Source organism: Elgaria multicarinata, chromosome 3 (assembly GCF_023053635.1).
Source record: "Elgaria multicarinata webbii isolate HBS135686 ecotype San Diego chromosome 3, rElgMul1.1.pri, whole genome shotgun sequence".
Lineage (NCBI taxonomy): Eukaryota > Metazoa > Chordata > Lepidosauria > Squamata > Anguidae > Elgaria > Elgaria multicarinata.
In genome coordinates, this window is record NC_086173.1 from 127939354 (window position 1) to 127964235 (window position 24882).

A 24882-nucleotide genomic window follows, 5' to 3' on the forward strand; every position below is an offset into this window, starting at 1 on the left:
CTGCAACTCTCCAAGGCAAAAATCAGAAAACAAGCAGAAACGCCTAACAATAAATTTCAGGTTGTGATTTATTGTGGTCTGCTTTCATACAAGGTAAGGAGAAATGAGAGCCTAGACTCTGATTAATTACCTGCTATGCATTTCAGCCATTTAATACACATAGAATCTCTATATATCTATGAATCTATTGGTAGGGGTAGCTTGCTATACAGTAATCACAAAGGGATATCAATTGAGTAAGATAAAATATTAACTTGCAAAACTGCAAATCTTCCCTTCTGAGGAAGCCTAAAATGTTTCCGAAAGTTGATATACATAAATTAGCAACACCACATATAGCAGCTCTAATTTACAAAATCATGTGGACGACGACGATTATTATTATTATTATTATGGAAAATGTGTGTGCCCTCAGCATTAATGCATATTAGTGCAACCTAGATTTAACTCTTCATTTGAACAGACTGAATAAAAGTGGTAAAGTCTTATTAAAACTTGGTTGAGAATATTTTTTTAATACTACTATGCAGGTCAGAACCTTCTCAGTCATCCCAACAGATCATCCTGGTCAGGTGTGAATCTTTATATGGAATTTTTTAGCAGATTCCATTTTAGTCTGCAGTGTGGAAGCTTGTGCCAAGAGTATTCAGGGATACAGGGCTGGTTTTAATTCTAGATAGCAATAGCATAGGAATTGGGAGAATGCACATGCAGCTAGTCAGCTTTTGAAAGATTTTAATACCTCTGATCACCTAGCTGAACAGACAAGCCTCAGTTTTTAATAGAAAAATATCTTGCCAGTTCTTCCAGGTGACAGGCTAGAGCAAAAACTTCAAAATAATTTCTGTTTACATGTGTATTTATCCTTGCTTAGACTATGATCCTTGAATTGTATAAAATTAAGAATAGTCTTTGCACTTGATCAGAGTTCTAGTGAATCCCAACTCGAATTCACAATGGCAAATAACTAGGATGAACAAAAATCAAGTTAATGTTATGCAGAACTTTCCATGGTCAGAACATGGAATTAAACAAAGGAATTATATTTATAAAAGTGTTACATCCTAGCCCATAGACTAGGATAACAGTTTCTTCACTTCAGTGAAGTTTTTATGACTGTTTTCAAACTGCGGTGTTATTCAGCTGTAAAAGTGGAATTTAAAAAAAAAAAGTGTCACTAGATTTCATATATCTACAAGATTGTTCAAAAGTGCCAGCATTACATCTACCAACCTTAAGGGGGAGGGGGAATCCCAAGGAAGACATATATGAGTAACTCTGTGTTTGTTTTTAAAAATGCTGTTGTTAATATCTGAGAACTACGCACCTGAGCTTATATAAAAATCCGGGGTGGAGGGGAAAACAAAAATCTTTTTCACACTTTGACTTTTTCTTCAAATAAGCTATCTTCCTTTAGAAAGGATTTTTCATTTGAGATTTCCAACATCAATGTATACTGAAAGTTGAAACAGGGTATTCTGCAACCATTTATTTTAATTAAAGCAGTACCAATGCCAGCCAGTGCCACCAACAGTATAACAGTTCACTAAGTTACCATGGGTGGCACTGGTTGGCATTGTGGGAACAAACGAATTTTCATACCTGAGCCCAGTTTCCCCACATATCTTTTTGATGACACAGATGTATTTATTTAGGGCATCCCTCTAGACAGACTATGTAAGACAAGCTTCAAAGAGTTCAGAGCAAAAAATGAAAATATTTATAAATATAAATTGACTAGGCCATCCTGGTTTTTAAATTGTCCCAGATGAGCAGCAAATAATAATTTCACCCTTTGGCATTCCATTTCAGTACCATTAATGATGATGAATCCATTTTGTTATTCATACAGATGTAAATTAGCTGATTTCTTATGCATGATGACCTTTTGCAATCAAGAGGTTCCTAATGGAATAATGATTATTTTATTTATTCTGTCAGAATGCCTGTACATAACAGAATTATTTAGTACTTATATGCTTCTCTGTTAAAAAAAAAATGAAGAAGGATGTGAGTGTTATTAACAGGAAAAAGATTAGATCAATTTCACTAAGCATACTTTATTCAGGTCTTTTTTTTGTGCCACCTAACATCTAATGCCAGCATACAGGTTTCAGAATGGAAGTGGAGCACAATATGAAACCCTCTTTTCTTCCTAATGATAGAAATGCCATTTCTTTTAAGATATCCACTTACAACTATTCAATGAAATTTGTCATTTCTTAAGCAGAGGGCAGTATTACTACAGAAAACAAATTATGGAGGTTAAGCAATCTATAGCAATGTGAAATTGAACCTTTGTAAGCATAAGGGTTTTCTACATTTTAGTGACAATGCAGATCTTTAAACCACAAGTGAGCTTGGATCTTCTCCAGACACTCATGTGCAACAACTATGCATGACAAAAATTATACCAATGGAGACTTTTCTTTAAAAAAAAAAACTCCTCATGATGGGAGGGGGATTTTTAATCCTCCCCTCCCAGAGCATAATCATCCTTATCAGAACTGGGATCACACGTGCCTTTTCCAATGAGCCTGCCCAGGTTTTATGATCATCAGGAGATTCACTTCTGTAGGTACTGCTGCCATCAGAAGCAAGCTTGCTACTGCTTTGGGAGAGGACCTTCTCAGTGGCTGCTCCCAGGCTGTGGAACTCCCTGCAGAGGGAAGCTAAATTGGTTCCCTCTCTGCTGTCTTTCTGTCAGCAAGCAAATATGTTTCTATTCAAGCAGGCCTTTGATGTGTACTGTAAAGTGGCTCTTTGGGGTTGGGTGCTGTTTTTATTCTGTTACTGTTGTGCTTTTAATTGTGCTGGCATGTATTCTGTTATCACTCTACAGGAGTGTGGGAAGTCCTGCCTCCCTCACTTTTGCCTGGTAAAAGGCTCTGCGGTGGTTTGGAAGGGTTTGGAAGGGTCTCTTTGCTTTTGGGTTTAACCCTATTGCTGAGAATCCATTCCCCCCTCCGTTTCCCCCTCCTTAAAAGTCCGTCTCAATCAATCTAAGGAGAGGAAAAAACCCACGCCTTCTCTTTCCTTCTCGTCTACCTGATCACTTGCCATACTCTCCTTCTCCTTCCCCTTCCCCCCCTTCCTCCATTTCCCTCCTTTTCATTCTGTCTTCTTTTCTAACTCCTTCTCTCAGCCTCAATACCGCCACATAGGCTCTAGCACTTTTGTTGACACTTTCATGTTTGTTTTTCTCTTCCAGCCAGGATAGTCATTGGTAATTAGACTGTGATATTGTATCTGATTACCTTTTATCTATTTACCTTGCGAGAATTTTATGGGTATACTCCACTATCCAGACCAAAATCTTTAACGTTTCTCATACTGTGATCCTGTTAACTAGGAAGTCATGCTAGTTCCTGGGCCTACTAGATCTAGACTGACCAAAGATTGTCCTTGGCAGGAATAGAGCCAGAGTCTCAGGAGAAAGAGGTTCCCTTACTACCCTGTGTAAATTCCTCAACCATCTGTTTTTCCTAAATATGTATTACTAAACTCCTTAATACACGAGATATGTTAATACATCCTCTAGCAAGGGTAATTTGGAGCAGAGAAAAAGCAACAAAGGAAAGTTGACAATGGCCATTTCTACACCTGCCTTTTTTATTTACACACACATACACACACACACACAGGGATCTGTTACATGTATTTGGAACAAGGGGCATGTCTAGACGGGGCGATATCCCAGGGATTGTCCTGGGATCATCCTTGTGCGTCCACATGACACACAGGGCATCCTGGGAGCAGGGAGGGACGATCCCTCCCTTTCTCTGGGATATCACCCTACCCTTCAATTTCAATTTTCCCGCAGTCTTCGGATAACCCCAAGACCGCGGGACATATGGCCCACCATCGCAGTTTTGTGCCATCTCCTTGCGAGTAAACGCGAGGAGCCAGGACCTGGGCACGTGGCACGGAGCTCGTCAGGAGCTCTGTGCCCATCAGGGGTGGAGTGGGGGGAGTGTAAGGGGATTTTTTGTTTGTTTTAAAAACTTAACAGTTTGCACAGGAGAACTCCTGTGCTCCTTTCTGATTAAAAAACAAAACAAAATGGCGGCCGCGATGTCCTCTTCCTCCTGGGACATCGTGTGCCATGTGTAGACAAGGGGGATGATCTCGTGATCATAAAATCGCAAGATCAGCTCCCTCAACGCCCTCATCTAGCCATGCCCATGGAGTGCTATGAATGTATGCCTCTTCATTCAAAGTTAGCAGAAAGAACAGCTACATTCAAAGTAGGAAGCCCTGGCAATTTTCAGATGCTTTCTGTTTCTTAACCAGAAAGTTGGAATTGAAAAGCCTGCTGGAAATAACATTCAAAACCAGGACCTAAACCAAACCTAAAACTTTCCCCAATACCTTGACATTTCTGTAACATTCAGAGCCCATTTGCGCAACACAGAGACGATGATAATGCCGAAGCTATTCAGACAGAATGCATTATCAATTCCTAGTTGACATCTTTCACTAAATGGAACATTTAATTTGATCCTAGGCCAGTTCTGATTCTTTCTTCAGAAGAGTGCATGAAAATAAATGTGCCTTTTACTGGTTTGGCACTTTTTACAGCCCGCATTCTCTCTTTTTAAAATGAACTTTAGCTGTTTTGCAGTGCAGTTACAAGAAATGTCGAACTGCTGGTAGCAACACCTCATTAGTCAAAATACTCCACAGCTTAGGCTGAATGCACAAATGGCTTTAGAATTCACAACTGCACAGTGAAGGTGGGACAGAAATGAAAGTGAAAGTCATCTAAAAATTGGTTCTCTACATAGCAGAATTACGTAAAAGAAATAATAAAGCCCTTTAGCTCTATCTTTGCGTATACCTCTTGCAAGTGACCTTTTCATTAATAATTTATTTGTTTGTGCTGTATATGTGAATTATGGAAATACATGAAATACATATGTAGGTAGAGAAGGATTAAACAAAGGTCCTGGTATTTTTAAATTACATATGTGACTTATAATAGTAATGTAAATACTGGGTTAGAATCAGACATAGTTATACTTAGAGAAAACCCATTGGAATCAGTGGAACTTAACTTAATGGAACTGTTTCCAATCGGTCACTAGGTCTACTCCAAAAATAACAAAGTCTGGATCCAACCCATTGTGTTTTGCAAGTCAGAAATTTGTAGGGTGTAAAGCAGTAAGCCACAGTAAGCAAGACCACTTTGGACTCCGAAATTGAGAGCCAGTGTTGGGTAATGGCTAGAGTGTTGGACTGGGAGTCAGGAGATCTGGATTCTAGTCCCCATTCAGCCATGGAAGCTTACTGAGTGACTTTTGGCTTGTCACAGATCTCAGTCCAATCTGCCTCACAGAGTTGTTGTGAGGATAAAATAGGAAAGGAGGAGAATTATGTACGCCTCCTTGGAAGAAAAAATGCAGGATATAAATGCAATAAATGAAATTAATGAAGAAAATGAAGAAATGATATATTGAGAAACCACCCTGCGTTATCCCAAATCACTTTCAGTATTCACACCTACACTCTAGGGATTATGAAAATCAGTGCTAACAACAATAAAAAGTAGATATAACTTAGGTAACTTAGCCCTACTTACAATGGTCTTCATTCCCTATCAAAACTATAGTGTGGGATTAGGAAACCTTTGGGGGCTATGGTCACATCTGGCAACTGGAGAAACTGTCCTGGGCACCACCATGAAGTGCCATGGGTGGCAACAATAACCTGCCCCAAACCTGAGCTCCAACACACTAAACAACTCCTTTAAACCTGCAGTTGTCAGCACCAACACAAACCTTTTTCACACCAATCCCAGCTGGCAGTAAGAAAAAAACAGGAAGGGATAAAGCACCTTGGTGGGTACCAAGACTGGTGCCTGCAGGCCACACATTGCCTATCCCGCTACAGTCCATGGGAATTGTATGATAGAAAACAGATTTCTTGAAAATATGTTACACTAAATTTGAACAGAATAAATGAGCTCAATGTGCTATTGCCATCATAAGAAACTTGGTAATCATGGTTATACCATCCAGGTGGAGATGCTGGTTGTCACAACATGAGCTAGAAACTCTCTGTATGAATATGGCCAGGCCACAAGCCTGCTGCAACCTAAACACATACCCACAAATCACCACAGATATGGCAAGTTTAAATAATTGCACCAGGCCTAAGGAGAGCTAACTTTGTGTTAGATTATGATCATTATGTATAATTTCAAGAGAACATATAAATTGCAAGCATGCAACAGTGAAGGCAAATATGAACGGTGCCTTTGATGTGACTAACACAGAAAAGTGTTGCATTTATGTAGAAGGAACAAAGAAAATCCTGAGAAATACAATCTGTTTCAGCCTCTAAAGCAGAAATCAGACACTTGTATATTCTAAAGGAGTCCAATTCAACTGACCACCTAATTTTAAAGCTGAATTGGACTACTTGCTCAGGATTTAGCCTATGATTTGAAGTATACTCATTGGGCCTAACTAGACACACTAATAAAGATGGTCCTCCATATTTATGCTGGTTGACTATTCCCAAGTATAGGAGGGCATTTACCTTGGCCAGATTTAATGCCATTCCCTTCCAGGTTGATGGAAGGCAGATATAAAAAAAAATCCTTTATGCAAAAGATGCTGCCCTTTTAACGAAACTGAAGTAGAAACCATTACCCACATCCTGTTTTTTGGTATCTTCTATCAGAAAAGAGCTGATACACCCTATTATACAGGCTTTGCCTGGCCGCTCCCCGGAGACCCTGATGGTTAGCCTTCTCCAGGTCTGAAATAAATCAATCACTATACAGGTTGCCAAGTTTCTGAATCTGGCCATTCTCACCAGACCACATAAGATAGCTTGAATTTTCCTCCTATGTTCTGTTCAAGGTCTGTTAACACACATCCCATTCTTGCTCTGATCTTACTCCCTTTTATCCTTGATTTTTATGAATTAATATGTGTTATTAATGATATGTTTTACATGCTTAGGTTGTCTTATTGACCTTTTGCTTGGAATGACTGTACCTTTCTTTTTCTGGTCTATTGACTGTAAATAAAGGATTGCTTGGTTGGTTGGTTGGTTGGTTGATTTGAAATATGTGGGCAGAGTACCAGCACATCATCCAGCACATCATCCGTATAACTTTCGGTAGAAGATGGAAAATTGTAGTGAAAATTGCAGTGAATGTGTACACATATTTACACATTCAAACTCTGATCTCATTTTTAGATCAAGTAAAATGGATTGTGGGAAAGCTTTGGACATAATATATCTTGACATCAGCAAAACTTTTGACAAAGTTCCCCATGACATTCTGATTAGCAAACTATCTAAAAGTAGACTAGATGGAACAACTGATAGGCGTATCCACAGCTGGCTACAGAATCAGACTCAAAGAGTGCTTATCAACTGTACCTTCTCAAACCGGGGGGGGGGGGTGTGAATTAACAAGCGGGGTACCACAGGGTTCAGTCCTGGGTGCAGTGCTCTTCAGCATTTTTATTAATGATTTGGACGAGGAGATGCAGGGAATGCTTATCAAATTTGCAGATGACACAAAATTGGGTGTGATAGCCCTGGAAGACAGAAACAAAGTTCACAGTGATCTTGATAGGTTGAAGCACTGGGCTAAAAAAAAAAACACAGAATGAAATTTAATAGGGATAAATGCAAAGTTCTACACCTAGGAAAAAGAAACCAAATACACAGTTACAAGAAGGGGGAAGTGAGAAGGCTTTTGGAATTGTCACAAACTAAATATGAGCCAACAGTGTGATGTGGCTGCAAAAAGGAAAGAAAAAGGAATGCTATTTTGAGCTGCATTAATAGAAGTATAGCTTCCACATTGTGCGAGATACTGGTTCCTCTCTATTCCTGCATGGAGCAGGGGGTTGGACTCAATGGCCTTTTAGGAACCTTTCAACGCTACTATTCTATGATTCGCTACTATTCTATGATTCTATGATAATGTTTCTACTGAACTCAATACACAGATTGGCAATAATCTGTACATATTTCACACATTTTTTTTTGAAAAGCAGTATTAAGAATTTCAAAAGCTAGAAACCTAGCAATAAAATAGAAACTTAAGGAAAGCAGAAAAATACATTTATTACCACTACACATCATGTTGGAGATCATAAGGTTAAAAAGAGGGAGTATTTTTTTGTCCATTTTATTCTCAGACAACAATTGATGTCAAAGAGCCTGAAGGAAGGGTCCCTTTATAAACCTACTTGGAAGAGAAAAATAATCAGAAAAAGCATTTGAGGGGAAAGGGGTGGGGGCGCTTAGGGAATTATCAGCAGATATCTGTTAACAATGACAAAGCTAGAAGGAAGACGGTGTAACTGGAACAAATATCATACAGACACACAGCCTTTCCAAGCCCTAGAACTCAATTGGTAATTTTGAGTCACATTTTTTGTACAAAAATGTCATCATGGAAACCACTGAGCTGTGCTGAAGATAACACTGTGTCTCAAAGAGCAAGGTGATAGAATTCAGGCAATTTTAGACTATATATTAACGAACAAAAAGTAGATAATTGAGATTTCGGAGATGCTTGGAAATGCGACTGGCATCTGTTAAATGTCTGAAAGGGTCATGTGATTTGACTTTTCATTACACAAATTTTAAAGAGGGCAGCTGTGGTCATTCAATTCAGAAACAAACAAACAAACAAACAGAATTGTATGATGCCTTAAAGATTAACAATTCTAGCGGCATTAGCTTTCATAGATTAGAACTAACCATTCACCAAAAGCCAGAGTTTTTTCACATGAACTTCACTATGTCTACCCTAAGAAACGTTACTCATTGGCCTTTTCCAGATTAAATATAAATGATGCGGAGCATCAAATGAGGCTGTTAGTTAACATAGAAGGAAAATCTTCCAATCCCCTTGAGGTGGTGCCAACAAAGGAATGGGAGGAGAGCTCATAAGATTGAGGCTTGTTCCTGAAATGCTAAAGGATATGGTTTAGCATTATATCCAGACAACACCTTTTCCTAGCTTCTGCTTCCATTTTCAATTAACAGTGGTTTATTGTTTTGTCTGAACTCAGACAAATTGTAGTTAGACTTAGGGTTTAGTTTTGGGAAACATGGGAATTATGGTTCATAAGGCTGGCTTGATCTGTAAACTATAGTCAAGTTCAACCACAATTTGTCCAGGCTTGGACATGATGAGAATCCTCGATTCATTGAAAATGGAAGCAAGAGCTTCTAATCTAGTCCTTGCACCTACGATAGGGGAGTGTGGCGTGCACAAGCCTGAGGCTCACACATGTAACACTAAACCACTTTATTGTTTCATCTGAATTAGATCACTATAGACTTTTTATGATAGCTTTTCACAATGCAAGTCCCCTAAACAAAAGTATACATAGGAATATGCTTGCAAGGACGTTTCAGAAATCTGAAGAGTAAGAAGCACATATATGCTCAGATGTAGGGAAATCATAACATTGGACAAGCCTAGTAAAACCCTGAGTCCCAATCTCATTATTGTTCTCCAAAATACATAAACAGTATCTGAAAAACAAATCTTTCCCTACACTTGCAATCAGGTAAACATCCTCCAAATATGTAATTGGGTTTTTAAAAAAGAGTGAAGTGCTAGCCATTTAACTGATCAAATATTTGACAGGTATGATAATCTATTATAGAATATTGTCAAATAATGAACAAGTATTTCAAACATATTTTGGAAATACAATTAACAGAGATTTGCTTTTGAATACAGTATTTATTCGATTTCTACAAATGTTGGTATAAAATAGTATTAAATTCCAAAACAACTACATCCTATTTATTTCTCTCTAAAAACTTTCTGCAAATATGAAAAGTACAATATCCAACATACTAAATGGTTCTTCCTGGTTTGTAACCTAGGGCTATGAATAGCCTAGTTGCACATTTTGTTTGACACAGAATTGTGCAAACGACTCACACACTGCAACTGTAAAAAACAGAACTTTAGTTGTCAAATATAATTTTGCTTATATTGCACAGATGCCACCTTCTAAAGTGCATGTGGGAGGGATCATGGATACATGTATGCACATAGCCAGTCTCCTGTAGTACTAGTGAAGCATGACTTAAATTTTCTGAACATTATTGTACAGAGTGAAAGTCGGGAATGAGCAGAGTACAGTATTCAACAAAGAGATACAAGCCCAATAAATATTTTACTGCAGACGCTGTTGTAAGCAATAGAAAGGAAACTTCAGCTCAACATGGGGCATGCAATAAAGCACTTTCATTCATTACCAGCCACTACACATCCCTTGGGAAGTCAAGGAAAATGCTTAGAGAAAATGTAAACAAACATTTCAGAGAGACAGATGGGGTGAGTGGATTACTTTTGTTCCGTGCATAGTGAGTTTCATTCCACAAGTAAGTTTTTCATGTAGTGCTCTCTCTTGGCTCAGTTCTCGGCTACTTAAAGTTCCATGAAGATAATCCGCATTTGTATTACTATGAAATCATAACTGGTCTGTTTTATTCTACTAATCCTGTGCAAAATCAATTTATTAGGAATCCTTTAGCCAGACTATATTTCCTTAATTTTTATTTCTATTTATTCATTGCATTTCTATACCACCCAATAGCCGATGATCTCTGGGCGGTTTACGAATTTAATTTTAACTGGTGATTACAAATTATTAAACAACAAACGTACAGTACAACAGGCAAATAGTAGGACAGTAGAGAGGACAAATTATAAGACACTGGGCTGAAACACCACATACAGTAGCATTTTGCTAACTGTTTCTATTGTAGTACCAATTTAGTTCCTCAGAGTGCTGATATGAAGGCAACTAAAAGCTGGCATGAAATTAATTTTCACAGGTTGTATTTTGAGGAGATGCAATAGGACAGTTCCTTTTTTATTATGTGCATATGGCACAGCAGCAGCTAGGCAATATCACAGCAATACCGAGTTTTGTGCCATTAGCCAGAGATCAAAACAGTTTGGGATGGTTTAAGAAAAGCTCATTAGATAAACTGGAATGAGATTGCCGGACCAAATCTGCTGTGAGAAGAGAATGCCTTGGAGAAAAACAACTTTTGACGTGTCAAGCCTAACTTGCTCTGAATCTACTCGAAGGCATGGGCTCCTTTCTTGGCTGCTACACAAAACAAACTGACTTTTACTGCCTGGGACTACCAATTGTATATTCACTTCCTGATATAATTGCGTATCTATGAATTACCTGGAAGCCACTGAGATCATCTGAAGTGTCTCTGATAATTTATCTGAAATTTACACAGCACCCTATCCCAAAAGGTCAGAGAACTTAATATATTTTTCCTCCTCTTATCTTGCAACATCCCACTAATGAAAATGCACCAGTGCCCGTATCCCACCCACTTCTATAATTCAAATGTACCACAGAAATCATAAACATATACCATACATAAGAAAATATAATTAACGATGAGCTCCATTTATGGTTTTTCAGATATTGCCTCTCATACGCTCATCTCAGCATGACTACATTCTGAAGGCAAATGCCGAAATGTGAATTCAAACCATTTACGTCTGCCTTCATGAAGGGCTTGAACGCTTTGGACATTTTATGTACATCTGGAGAGGACAAGACCATACCAGCGGATGGATGGATCTTTCAATCTCAGCCTTGCCAACACTGCCATTTTTTTTAAAAAAAAACCACCATGCTCGCTCTGTCCCTTTCCCTCACAAACTTGTAATTTTTAAAAAATAAACACACAATTCATAAGGACATTTGTATGTTGTTTACCTAATGTATGCATGCACCCATTGACTAAAGCACGTTTGTGAACATTTTGGAAACTGACACATTTTTCTTTGCATATTTTTCAAATGTGTGCATGTTGTCAAACACAGTGTTATGTTTTTTGCAATACATCACAAGCTCAGAAATGTATGGATTTCTGACCGTAAATTAAGTTTGTGTTCACATTCGGACCCAGGAGGTGCATAATGGGTAAATCTATTTAAAAACAAAACAAAACTTGACGGAGCAAATTTCTCACACATGTTTATAATACACCTGTTACTAGGTTATGGCTTGGGACCACTGTATCTGAAGGTCTAACTCATTCCATATGTGCCTAGTCTTTCACTCTAGTTAATATCTGCTCTATCCCTGTTTTGTGTTGCTCTGCCTTCAGAGGAGACGTTAGCTGAGCATGAGAGGCAGGGCAATTTCAGCTGGAGCACTGTGGTTACAGGATGGGCTATTGACAGAAACCACCTTTGCTCACCTTCTGGCAAAGAGTACCTGGCTGTTTTAGAGAGGTATTCTTTATAGTACTACTCTTATTTACTTTATTTAATTTATATCTTGCCTTTTCACCAAAAATGGCATTCAAGGCAGCTAACAATAATAAAATAAAAAGTCTTCTTCTATTCATTTTAAGCCATCGGGGGGCAGGGGGGCGGTTGGACCAAAAATGCAGAATACCAGATGATGATGATGATGATGATGATGATGATGATGATAAATGTGGGGGGATCAGATGTTTGAAAACTACCATAGATGAAGTATTCTTTACATATACTATACGTCATGGAAAGATCTAGCCTCTGCTAGTTTCGTATGAAGAAGGTTTTTATGTGAAAGGAGCATTCCCACATTCAATCTCTAGCCTTGGAATCTCAAATAGTGTAATGGAGGAACAGATTAATCTCACTATGCTTCTGCTTATCTAATTTATCTAATAGTTAAGCCAGGAAAAAAATAGGTGGATGGTATTGAACCTGCCCTTTGTCTTGGGCCTAAAGCTGTTTTCCCTAAGTCCCTAAAAATATATGTCAAAAAGCACTCCCAGCTCAAGCCAGTATCAGGACAGGTGTTATGCCTGCTTCATCAACTGTCTTGAGGCTTCAAAGTTAAGATTTCACATTGTGAAATCCTTTTAAAATTATGCGTTTGAAATACAATTTAACACCAAGTAAGACCAAATTCGCCAATATTTACTTATGCTACTAGGGAATTGGAGCAAATCAGCATCCTAATGAGTACTGTAAGTAAGTGAGGTTTTATAAGTACTTAAACTAACTCTAAACACTACTCCTGTCACCTTTTATCATGAAAAGGAATGTAATGATAGAGCAGATATAAGTTGCCTTGGGAGGAGAATCCGTGTTCTGAATAGAAGATTCCATCCCACCAAATACTTTTTATACCCAATCTATTTCTGACTTTCTTCTAGCCCCCCAACATTTCACTTTTCAATATAGTTAATTCCTCTACAAACCCAGTTCCTCAGTCTCTTGATGCATTTCTCATGGCAACAGCCACCTCTCTCTTTCTTGCTTAAAGCCCCTTTCCCTCTTTTATCTAATAAAATTTGGTTTAGCTCAGATAGGCTCTTCACATTCAAACTCTAGCCACTTTCATACACATGAGAAGCCTTACTGATAACTTCTGAGAAGCTAAAAATAGGGCCACTTCTCTTTGACTCTTTTAACATCTTGACAGTAGCGTAACAGCAAAGAACAACCTTTGAAAGCTACTCATAGTACAGTAGAAATGCTGGGGTATCCTTAAATATAAGCAATTTGTGACTAATTCTCTCTGGTCTCTGGAAAATGCATACTTGTTCTTCCGCTTATTTTAGGTGCTTCCCCCCACCCCCTTCTTCAGCTGAAAATGTCAACTTATTCACATTTTGTTATATTTTAATCTATGAGGATGCTCAATCGACAGCACTGAAACGCTACAGTTTTGATAAATAGCTACAGTGCAAATATATTTGTTAAAAAAACAGCAGATGTAAAACTAGTAAATCTTTGATTTATTGTATTTATTGTGTGGTTAGCAAACATTATTGCCCTGATGAATGTCTGTATTTAATTGTTCCTCCTTCAAATTTTGGAATACTGTTGGTATTGCCACTTTCTTGTGCCCAAGTGTATACAATATTCTAGGATCAAAAAATCTTCTGTTTAAAGACTTAAGGTACTTACAAATATATTCATCCATGGGTGGGATGCTGCCAATTACAGCACCCCACGAGCCCCTTCCATCCCCTTGAGCCACTCTCTAAATGGTTCACAGGGCGGGGGAAAAGATGTCTCCTGTGGCTGGATGTTTAACATCAAACTGCAGGAGAAATCCATCTGCCAATATCGGAGCAGGAGGTGCAAGACTCCATCAAGCAGCTGTCACAACCTGGAGAGATTCTTGCGTGACCCCTCCCCATTCGCCAGAACAGATGGGGAATCCTTTGCTGAGGCAGGAGGAATGCAGGGGAATCCAATGCACAAGCATCTCTCCTGCCACAGCAAAGGATTCCCCATCTCTTCTGGCAAATGGGATGGGGATGCACAAGAATCTGTCTTGCTCCTGACAGCTGCAGGATGGATCCGTGCAGTGCCATGGTGCACCTCTTTCCCTGTCAGGGCCATGGCAACAAGGAAGGGGGAGCGTTGCTATAACCACCCACTTCCACCAATCCCAGCGCCATCCTTGCCAGGGGATCAGATGGTTTGGTGCTGACGTGTCCTTCGCCGGCAGATAGATCTGGTGCCCTGATATGCAAGTAGACCATTCCGAAGGCTCTTGCTTCTGTGGTGGGGGTGGTGCATGTTTCTCCACATACAGCCACCACAGAAGCAAGAGGCTTTGGAATGGTCTCCTCATGTATCAGGGCACCAGACCCATCCACCAGCAAAGGACATGTCGTCGCCAAGCAACATCTCTATTGCCTGTCCCGCAGCGAGGAACAGAAGCTGCATCGCCTCCAATGACAGAGGAGGTGATGCGCCTTCTGTCACTCCAGCAATGGCTGCGACACATCTCTACGCACTGCATCTCTCCACCCCCTCCTCCCCTCCCCTCCCCACGGAATGGTGGTGCCCCAATAAGGTAAGCAGGAACCAGCACCTCCAGTCAGTGTGGTGGGCAGAGAGATGGGGGGGGGAGGTGACTACTTCACAGAGTGTGCATGCTCTACTCCTTGGAGCATTACTTCCATGTCGCCCAAGCGCAGCATGCAAATAGTCATCCATGGAGTGGACCATTCACACTCTGTGGACTAAAGTGTCATCTGAATGCACACAATATGTCAAGGCAATACTGGAAGCTGTACTTAACTAAAAGTGAACACCTCTGAATTCCTCCTTTTGGCCACAAAGGAAGACTGTGATAGTCCAAGACTTGCTGCTGCATTTTCCTACCTGTGTATGTCATACTAAACCATGGCACAGCCTGATGTGCAAGTGTGTGCAGTATATTATAAATGCTTACATTTTCATAGTGTCATATAATAAGTTATTTTATCTTCCCTAGAAATTACATTGATAGTACACAGCCCCTCATCCAAGGATTTAAGTGGACACATAGGAAGCTTTTAAAAAGGGGATTTATGTAAGACAGATTAAAAACTCATCATCATTATCAATTGCTAGTAGCAACAGTCTGTGGCAATTTTCAGTCCATATTTAACTAAATTAATTCTTAGCCTTCCTAGAAAGCCATAATGATTTCTATTCAGCGTCCTGAGCTAAGTGCAGAAAAGTGGATTTGCTTTAATGCAGAATTTCCCCCTCCTTTCTAAACATGTAATGACACTTGCCGACTTAATAGGTACTTGGTTTTGTTTTCAGAGTATTAAGTACTTGAGCAGCAAGTATCAGCATTACAGAATTCAAGTGCAGTCATAGACAGCAAAGTGTTTTGGGCCTTCTTCAGCAGCTGCATCACCTCTAGGTGTAGCATACAAACATACAGCCTTCATGTCACAAGATGCCACATACACCAAATTATACAGAAATGACTCACCATTTAAATCTCAATGTTAAAGAGATTTTAACATTGCTGCACTGTGTATGTTTAAATGTAATTTATATGTTTGCACTCTTGTGATATTATAAGCCACCTTGTGAGGGCAAAAATGTGGGTTAAAAGTCACTTAAGTAATAACATTACTGTGATCAGCTGGTGACTTAAATACTGTTAACCTAAAGAGGCTAAAAGAAACACACACAGACACACAGAGGACAAGTTCTTTAATTTTATGACTAACATCTAAACACAGCAATACCCAGGTTAGCCATAGCTTGAGAAGTGATTGCCAATCAACCATTCAACATCACAGTTTAATGTACAAAGGTTTTTACCTCTCTGTAGTCCCACATCCTCATATTACAGCCCTATGAAGCAGATTAGGTTACTCAAATAGCTGCACATGGATTAGGTGGGATTTTAACATGGCCAAACACAGCAATGATAAATAGAATGGCTAGCTGTGAGATTCATTGAGACATAACATATGACAGAAAAGACAATAGCAGAAACATTAAGATGACTTCTGTTGGATGCTTGTGCTTGCTATTTAACCCGAGGGTTATGTTACACAAATTCTTAAAACCTCAAAGCACATTTTCCTTCTTCAAGAAAGCTTATACTGTTTTTGTACAGAAATCCATTTATATGGGAGAAAGTTAGCTGTATTTGATGTTTGAACATGACTTCAGAATAATAATCCTACTAAGTATTGTACAAAAGTAAGGAGTGCTTGAATGGAATTTAAATCGTTAAGAGATACAGAACGCCTATAACTACATTACTTTGTTAAAGTGAACTACTGTAATGTTCGTTCAAACAGTGAGGCAAAAAACAGCCAAAACACTGAAAATAGAATCACAGAATCATAGAATAGTAGAGTTGGAACGGGGCTATAAGGCCATCGAGTCAAACCCCTGCTCAATGCAGGAATCAACCCTAAAGCATACCTGACAGGTGGTTGTCCAGCTGCCTCTTGAAGGCCTCTAGTGTGGGAGAGCACACAACCTCCCTAGGTAACTGGTTCCATTGTTGTACTGCTCTAACAGTCAGGAAGTTTTTCCTGATGTCCAGCCGGAATCTGGCTTCCTGTAACTTGAGCCTATTATTCCATGTCCTGCACTCTGGGATGATCGCGAAGAGATCCTGGCCCTCCTCGGTGTGACATCTACTATGGACATGTCTACACCATAGGGTGTAGAGGGAGGGAGAGGCAGAATCGTGGACTTACTGGCTTCCGCAATCCTCCCCCAGTGTCTTTACGGCCGCGTGTCTTGACAGCCAATTTTTTTCTTGAAGAGGAAGGAGTGCAATTGCACTCGTCCGCAAAAATATATATTAAGAAACCCGACCCCCCCACTCCCCACCTCCACCCCAATGGGCACAGACTGCCCCTGTGCAGCTCTGTGCCCATTTTCCAGTCCCCGCTACATGCAGGGATGACAGGAGGACCCGGGAGCCGCGGCCACATGGCCCATGCTCTGTGAGATGGGCCCGTGGAAAAATTGGGTTTTTTGCAGTTCCCTATATCCTGGGTAAAGTCCTTGGTCATGTTATGATAACATGCAGAAAGTCTTGATGTTGTTACAGCTTCTACATGTTTACTGCCTGGAGAAATATGAGAATTCTGCTTCAAACATTAAAAGAAATGTTGGAGAACAAAACACATAGTCACAATATTGCTTATTATGTCTCTCTCTTGCCCCAATAAACTAACTAGCCTTCCCCCCTCCCCATTTGTGACCTGTACTTACATGGGCAGCTAGAACGTTTATTCAGAAATACAAGTGTGAACTACATGACACTGAGACCACCAGAGAATAGTGTTTTGTTTATTACTAAATGAATGCTTTCTGTGCAAGATGCCAAATACTCAAGGCTGACTGCACATGTGCAGTTGCATCTGCAGGATAAATGTGCATATGTAGAATCTGACTCCAGAATCCTGACCTAGGATCTATATATGCATAGGGGAAAATATTTCCATCATAAGTGAATTAAAAATCCATTGAAGTCAAAGTGATTGCTCAGCAAATTAATCCAAATCTAATAGACTACAGCTTAAACGGACTGTCCTTGAGTACAGATCACCTAGTAAAATTGACTGGCAGTAGATTCAAGTCAGACAAAATAAAGTACTTCTTCACAAAACACATAGTTAATTAATGGAATTCAATGCCACAAGATGTTGAGATGGTCACTAACTTTACAGGGATTAAGCAATATTTGTGGGAGGGGGTGTTAAGGAAATTAAGAATAGGTCTATACTACATACTTATAGCAAACTAATTATCCAAGTGTAGCGAAAAGAGGAACATTCACGCACAGAAAGTAGGCATTAGCAGGTTCGGAGACTCCTAATGTTGCTGAAGTACAAATAAACTTTATGAGGGGGACCTAAGTGGCAAAAACACCCCAGAACACTTGAATGACAAGTGAGCATTCTGGCTGATATGTGGAGGAGAAAAAATTGGAAAAACAAGAGAGGGAAAAATGGAATGGAGTTTTCAGAAAACAGCCATTGATAAACTCCTGAATAAGAGCACTCCACTGTCCAACTTATCAATTATTATTATCTATATTCTGTTGTAATCTGAATATCAGTTGCTGGACTGCAAGCAATAGAGAACTGTTATCAGCTTCATGTGCTTGTGGTCCTCCTGAAAGTGTTCGGCAGACCATTATGAGAAAGAAGATGCTAGATTAGAAAAATGTTTGGTCTGATCCTGATCCAAAAGGTCTCTTCCTCTGTTCTAATAGTATAGAACTATACCTAATGTAAGCCTATGCGGCAGGGTCTTGCTATTTACTGTTTTACTCTGTACAGCACCATGTACATTGATGGTGCTATATAAATAATTAATAATTTTTATTCCCTTTCCCTTTTTGTAAAAAGGGAATGCCCTCCCCTTGCAGGCTCAAATGGCGCCAACATTGATTTCATTTCGACGCTAAGTAAAAACTTAGCCTTTAATGGTTAAATTCACTAAGATGGCATATTGTTTTAATTGGTTTAATTGGTTTTATTCTTTTAAATTATATATTGTTTTAACTTGGTTCATGGTTTAATTTGTTTTTAGCTGTGTATATTTATTGTTTTATACTGTATGCTTTTATCTGTACGCTGCCCTGATATCCTAATGATATAGGGTGGGATACAAATGTTTTAAATAAATAAATAAATAAATAAATAATAAAGAACTTACCACCTGTCATAATTAAACATGTGTGCTTTATTCCAGTTGGCCTTGGTACTAAGTCTAGAGCTTTCTTCTTGCTAATTGCTACTGTTTAAGGTTTCAGGCATACAGCTTTTGAATAGAGGTGTCCTGGTTTGGGCTTTTGTTTCATAAGCCCCAGAGATGTCCTGTAAGGTCTGACAGTCCCCTGGTTTAGGCTGAGTTTTTATGTAAGGGGTGGTGGCAGCCTAGCGCTATGCAAATCGCCTTTCCCCAAAAAAGTAGCAACTAATGAGCTAACTGTAAAAGAATTATGTAAGAAAGCATGGAGATAGAGATTTTTTTCCAGGAAAATTCTGAACACAAAAATCCTCATAGGTCAAAGGTGCTTAAAAAGGAATTAGGAGGCAAAGGAATTGAAGATAGAGAAACAAGCAATGAAAGAAACTGAAAATATTGTTAATAAAAGACAGAACATCTAATAGACAACACCTGTCTCTAATAAAATGAACAAGAACCCCTAACCATGCATTAGGGGTCAGCAATTTGCGGTCTCTGGACAAAATTTGACTTTAGGAAAGCCTCCAACTAGTCAACAAAGTCAAGGAAACTCCTGTACATCGTCACCAACCACTTTTCCAGTTTTCTTTTCAAGGGTCACATAAAACCTAATGTGACACAGAGATAAACAAAGATAACAAACAGCTTGTACCATGTGAGGGTCAGGATTGGAGTTTGGCTTTTTTTCATCAGGTTTATTGTACTTCAGCATAATGTTCTTTGCATATTACTAAGTCAGCATAAAATGTCACATTTGCATTAAGGAATTATAGTGAGATTCATGTATGCTTGATGTTAGAATATAAATATTCAGCAGCTGCAAAATGATTCCAAGGAAGACTAAATGCTAACTTGTAAACCACACAGTGCTACTCGTATATCATGAAATATGGAAAAAATACTCTGGGCAAAAAATGCTATGTAAAACAAATTGAGTTTGAACCATATTTGATTCTCAAATTAAAATGAAAAACACAACAGTAAAATATCTAAAATAGTATTTGTAAACAAGAGACAGATACTCTTGGCACTTGTTCATGTTTCTCTGAATATTAAACTTTAACCTTTTACCTTTTCTTGGTATCATCTTGACGTTTAAATGGTTTACATGGTGACATATAGATAAAACAGAAATAGTTCATTATCTTATGAAACAACTTTTCCTAACTTTTCAATCCTTGCAGAAGCAAAACACTAATTAGTTGTTGGTGTTATTGTTGACGACGATAACATTTATTTCCTGCCTTTTTTGCCTCTTGCAAGGAAACCAAGGCAGTTTACATGGTCTGTCTCTCTATTTTATCCTCACAACAATGCTGTGAGGTATGTTAGCATGAGAGTCAGTGATTGGCCCAAATTTACCTAGGCCGTTTCTACAACTGCCTTTTTTCATGGGATCATCCCTGTGCATGCAAATGACACACAGGGGATCCCGGGAGCAGGCAGGGATGAGCCCTCCATTTTCCTGGGATAATCCTTAGGTGTAGAAAGGGCCCTAGTGAGCTGCATGGTTGAGTAGGGCTAAGACATACATCTCCTGAACCCCAGTCTAGCACTCTAACCACTACAACACACTGGTTCTGTTTATCTTAGTTTGCCTTTATTTAGAAGCTAGCATAGCTACTAAGGTATGTGCTGAGAACCACGAAATATTCTTAGCTCAAATCTCACCTCTGCTGTAAATGTGCCAAGTGACCTCTGACAAGCTACTGTTTCTCAGTCTCAGCCAAATAGATATAATAATACTGATCTACCTTGTAGGGTGGTACTATTTAAAACAAAAATACTCCTTTCCACATTTCCAGAAATTGGTAAACTCCCTTACACAGCAAAAGAAGAAACCAGAAAGAAGTAGAAGAAATGTCTTGAAACAGTTATGTGTAGTTGTAAAAGAACCATCATGATCAGGAAAAAAAAATTCCATTATCTTCTTATTTCAAACAATAAAATAGGGTCAATTAGCATTCTTGACAACATGCTAACAGCCCAAGAGAAACATATGAATAATTCAAATCTGGAAAAAGGAGAACAATTGCCAAAATAAATACTTTAATGATCTGCTCATCTGCAACCACTCAGTAGAGACAGAGTAATAAAATTTGAGATTAAAAGGAGAGCACTGCGGGAATGATTCAGTAGATTATTAATTGATTTCAAAAATTTTAAATCCCCTACATATTAGCTTTCAAAAGATGATTGTGAAGGCTTTGCAGACTGCATAGAATGAAGAACTAGACTGGCACGTAATTGTGGACAAGAGATCTCCCTCTAAAAATTGGTAGTGTCATACAGTTTCAAGATCCAGTAGAAGATTCAATATGAGTATTATCAAACCTATTCTTAAAACATGTTATGCAGTTTTTGACTGACACAATAAAGTCACAGTAGCCGTAGTTCAGGCACATTAGTTCTTCCCATATAAAACTTAAATCAGCAATTCAATCACTCTTTTTAAACCCCAGTAACACATAAACTGTGCATGACAAGAATTGTAATGATGAAGAAAAAAAACATAAGTCTTCATAACAGAAGTGTTAAGTTTTTATGAGCATTCTATAGCTTGCTCATCACTCCTACTAGAGTTTCTTAGTCAGCTGCATGACAATAGGAATACAGATCATTCACACATCTCCTCTCCTATCTGCACAAATCTGCAATACACTGGATTCAAAGGGATACTAGTGCAAGGTGAGCAGAAGTACTACATCCCAAGGGTCTCCTCAGGAGCAGCTTACAGGGGCTGTAGAGGCTACATCAAGGAAGAAGAATTTAGGATTTAGATAAGATACAACCAACTTAGTACAACTTAATGGTTCCAATGAAGTTGAAGTATCCATTTATTTCATTCAGAAACCATTACATTTATTTTTAGTAGTAGTATTAGTACTAGTAATAGTATTATAATACCATTTAGTAGTAGTAGTAGTAATAGTATTATATTACCATTTAGGACCAAGAATATACTACGTGCTGTAGAAAATATGCAGTGGCATAACCCCTTTCAATAGACAACTGTTAATGGAAACTCATACAAAGGCTTGGCCTAAGTGTGCATGGTATCTTCTCTTGGTAAATTTGCTTATAAAGATCTTGTTCAAAAGTATTCTGATCCTACGTTCTCTGTACCGATTTTACGTATAGTATTTGGCTATGATAGCACTTTATTTGGCAATCTCAATATTAATTCAAAAAAGACTGCTTCTTTTCCCCAAATATACAGCCTCCACAGTTTTTAACAATTATTTTTATAATATTAATTGAACTCAATAGATGTGTCTCAAGAGTTCTTCTCTCTTACTAGGATTTCTTCTTACAGTTTCTTCCCCACACCCACAAATGCTGCCCATCTGAGGTAACAAGCAGCTTCTACATGAATATAACCAGAACGTCTAGCCCTGCTAATGATGCCAACATTATGTTAATTCAATTCAAACTTCAATTCAAATCATACTAAAATATAAAAACATGTGCATTAGAGTAAATCACACATTGAAGCAATTTGGGGATCGATTATTTTCCCAGAACCTGATCCTGCCTCAGATTAGAATAAGCAAAATATTCTACACAGCTGTTTTTTGCCCTAAGATTCTCATTGTTGAGCAGAAGCTCAGGAATATACATCAAGAGGTGATCATTATGATAAGCAAAAACAATGAAGTTGAAACTACTTACTTCAAGGCATGATACAGAGTTCTACTTCAGTTCACCGTCACCTGGAAAAATACATAAGTTATGTTAACTGATTTTACAGATAAAAGGTTACTTCACAAGTCAGGCTTATCTAGTAAGTAGATTCTGTCTTTAAAATTCTGGATATAAGAGACTGATGCATTTCACTGAAAATTGTCTGGAGTTGCTATTGTGAATCAATATAGGCTATATATTGCATGAGCAAAATTTTGCTTGGAAACAGTACACTATTCCTACAAGGTTGACCCTTCTCTGATTATTCCTCCTGTACACAAAAAGGATTTTAAAAAGGTTTATCTACATGAACAAAGCTAATTTAGCATAGTAAAACCACCAGTTAAAAACAAAAATGCTAAATCAAGCACTCCCCTGGATTATTCCACCATATGAATCAGTGCTTCTTTCCTTCTACTTGAGTTACTCTTTCTCTCTTGGCAGATATACACTCTTCTCAGACCTACTGTGTGCTTCAAGTCCAGCTATTTCACCTGTAGCTATGTGAATCTCATCATCACTCAGCTGCCTGGACTCAACACCCAACTGCCTAAAACTGACTTTGGGCAAAATAAGCTCTTTTTAGCCTGCCAAACCCCTTTGGAAAGCCTTCCACTTGCCTTGTCTGCCCAGATGCTCTCAGAATGCCAAAGTCAGCAGCCTCAGAGCTGGGACTAACAGTCTCCAGCTGCAAAGAGAATCTCAGCATGCATTTCCTTTAAAATGGCTGGGGTCAAAATGGCTTGGTCCAAAATCTGGATTTAGAAATCCAAAAGGTAGTCAGAACAGCTTTTATACTGGATTTCCATTCTTCTCTATAATTGTATGTTATGGAAGTTGGGATGACATTGGTTTGCAAAAGGACTTGTCTACTTAAGAGGTAGTGAATACCAAAACGGATTGGTCACAAGGTTGATTCCATAGGAAAAAGTGACTTGGTTTGGATGACACAATAGTCAACAGTTGATTAAATAGTCCACAGTAAACTAAATAGTCCACCATTGACTACTGTGTTGTCTGTCAGGGAAACATCACATCATGGTTGGTTATTGAACAGAAATAACTAATACAAATAATCAACAGTGTGCAGAGTTGATTATCTGCACAACTGTTGACTACTGTGTTGTGTGGCGGGCTCCGTTGATTTCCCCCCCTGCATACAGTCCCCTCTTGCCCAGCGGGACTCTATACCCGGGGGAAATCCTGTCCGGGAAGCACATGGAGAGCCACCGATCATGCTGTCCCTTGGGGGGGAGCCATGATCCGCAGCTCCACATGCACTTCCCGGGATGGGCATATGCTGTTCCTCAGTGGATTGCAGCCAATCACAGCACCCCATGTGTTCTTAGGGATGTGCATGTCGCTCTTCCCCAACCCCACCATGGGGGGAAAGTGCTTGTGACAGGGGGTGCTAGGAACTCCTGCTGCTGCTTGAGAGTAGCAGGAGCTCCTAGCATCTCCCATCACCAGCCATCACCACTTTGCAGCAAACGCTATTAGTTGCTATGCTAAGAGGGAGGCGATATCAGGAGAGACTCTCCGACATTATCTCTCTCTCTCTCTCTCTCTCTCTCTCTCTGCATAGCAACAAATGGGGAATGAGGCATTGCAGAGGGATACCATACCCTGTCAGGGCTGTTATCCCCACCCCACCCCGCAATGCTTCCTTCCACATTTGTTGAAAGGCTCTCTCTCTCTGCCCTTGAGGAAGAGGCGGCGGCACAGAGTGATATTATCACCTGTCAGGAGATGAGATTGTTCTCCACCACCGCCTCTTTTATTTATTTATTTATTTTATATACCACCCCATAGCCAAAGCTCTCTGGGCAGTTTACAAAAGTTAAAAACAGTGAACATTAAAAAGTATACAAAATTTAAAACCATCAAAATATAAAAACAACAGTATAAAACAACAGTATCCATTTAACAACAGTTCTGGGGTCCATTAAAAAAAAAAAACCTTAGCATATGTTGTTAAATGCCTGGGAGAAGAGAAAAGTCTTGCCGGCAGGGCCATAGAAACAAGGAAGGTGGCAGCTCTAGCCTCATAGAGCAAACTGATCCCCTGTCAGGAGATGAAATTGCTCTGCAGTGCTGCATCCTTCCCTGGTGGTGGATGGATCTCCTCCCCTGACAGGTGAGGAGACCCGTTCACAGCTTCTTACTTCAGTGGCAGGCAGGCGCGGAGGAAA

At 39.1% G+C, this 24882-nt stretch overlaps 1 protein-coding gene across 4 annotated transcripts in view; it reads right to left on the reverse strand.

The window, feature by feature from the left end:
* The window catches only part of LOC134395511 (contactin-4-like), a 637778-nt gene that overhangs the window by 544208 nt on the left and 68688 nt on the right, over positions 1-24882 (reverse strand). For all 4 annotated transcript variants that reach the window (XM_063121675.1, XM_063121677.1, XM_063121676.1 and 1 more), the window contains exon 2: positions 22679-22719. The gene's annotated coding sequence lies outside the window, so the exon portion shown is untranslated. The remainder of the gene's footprint in view (positions 1-22678; positions 22720-24882) is intronic.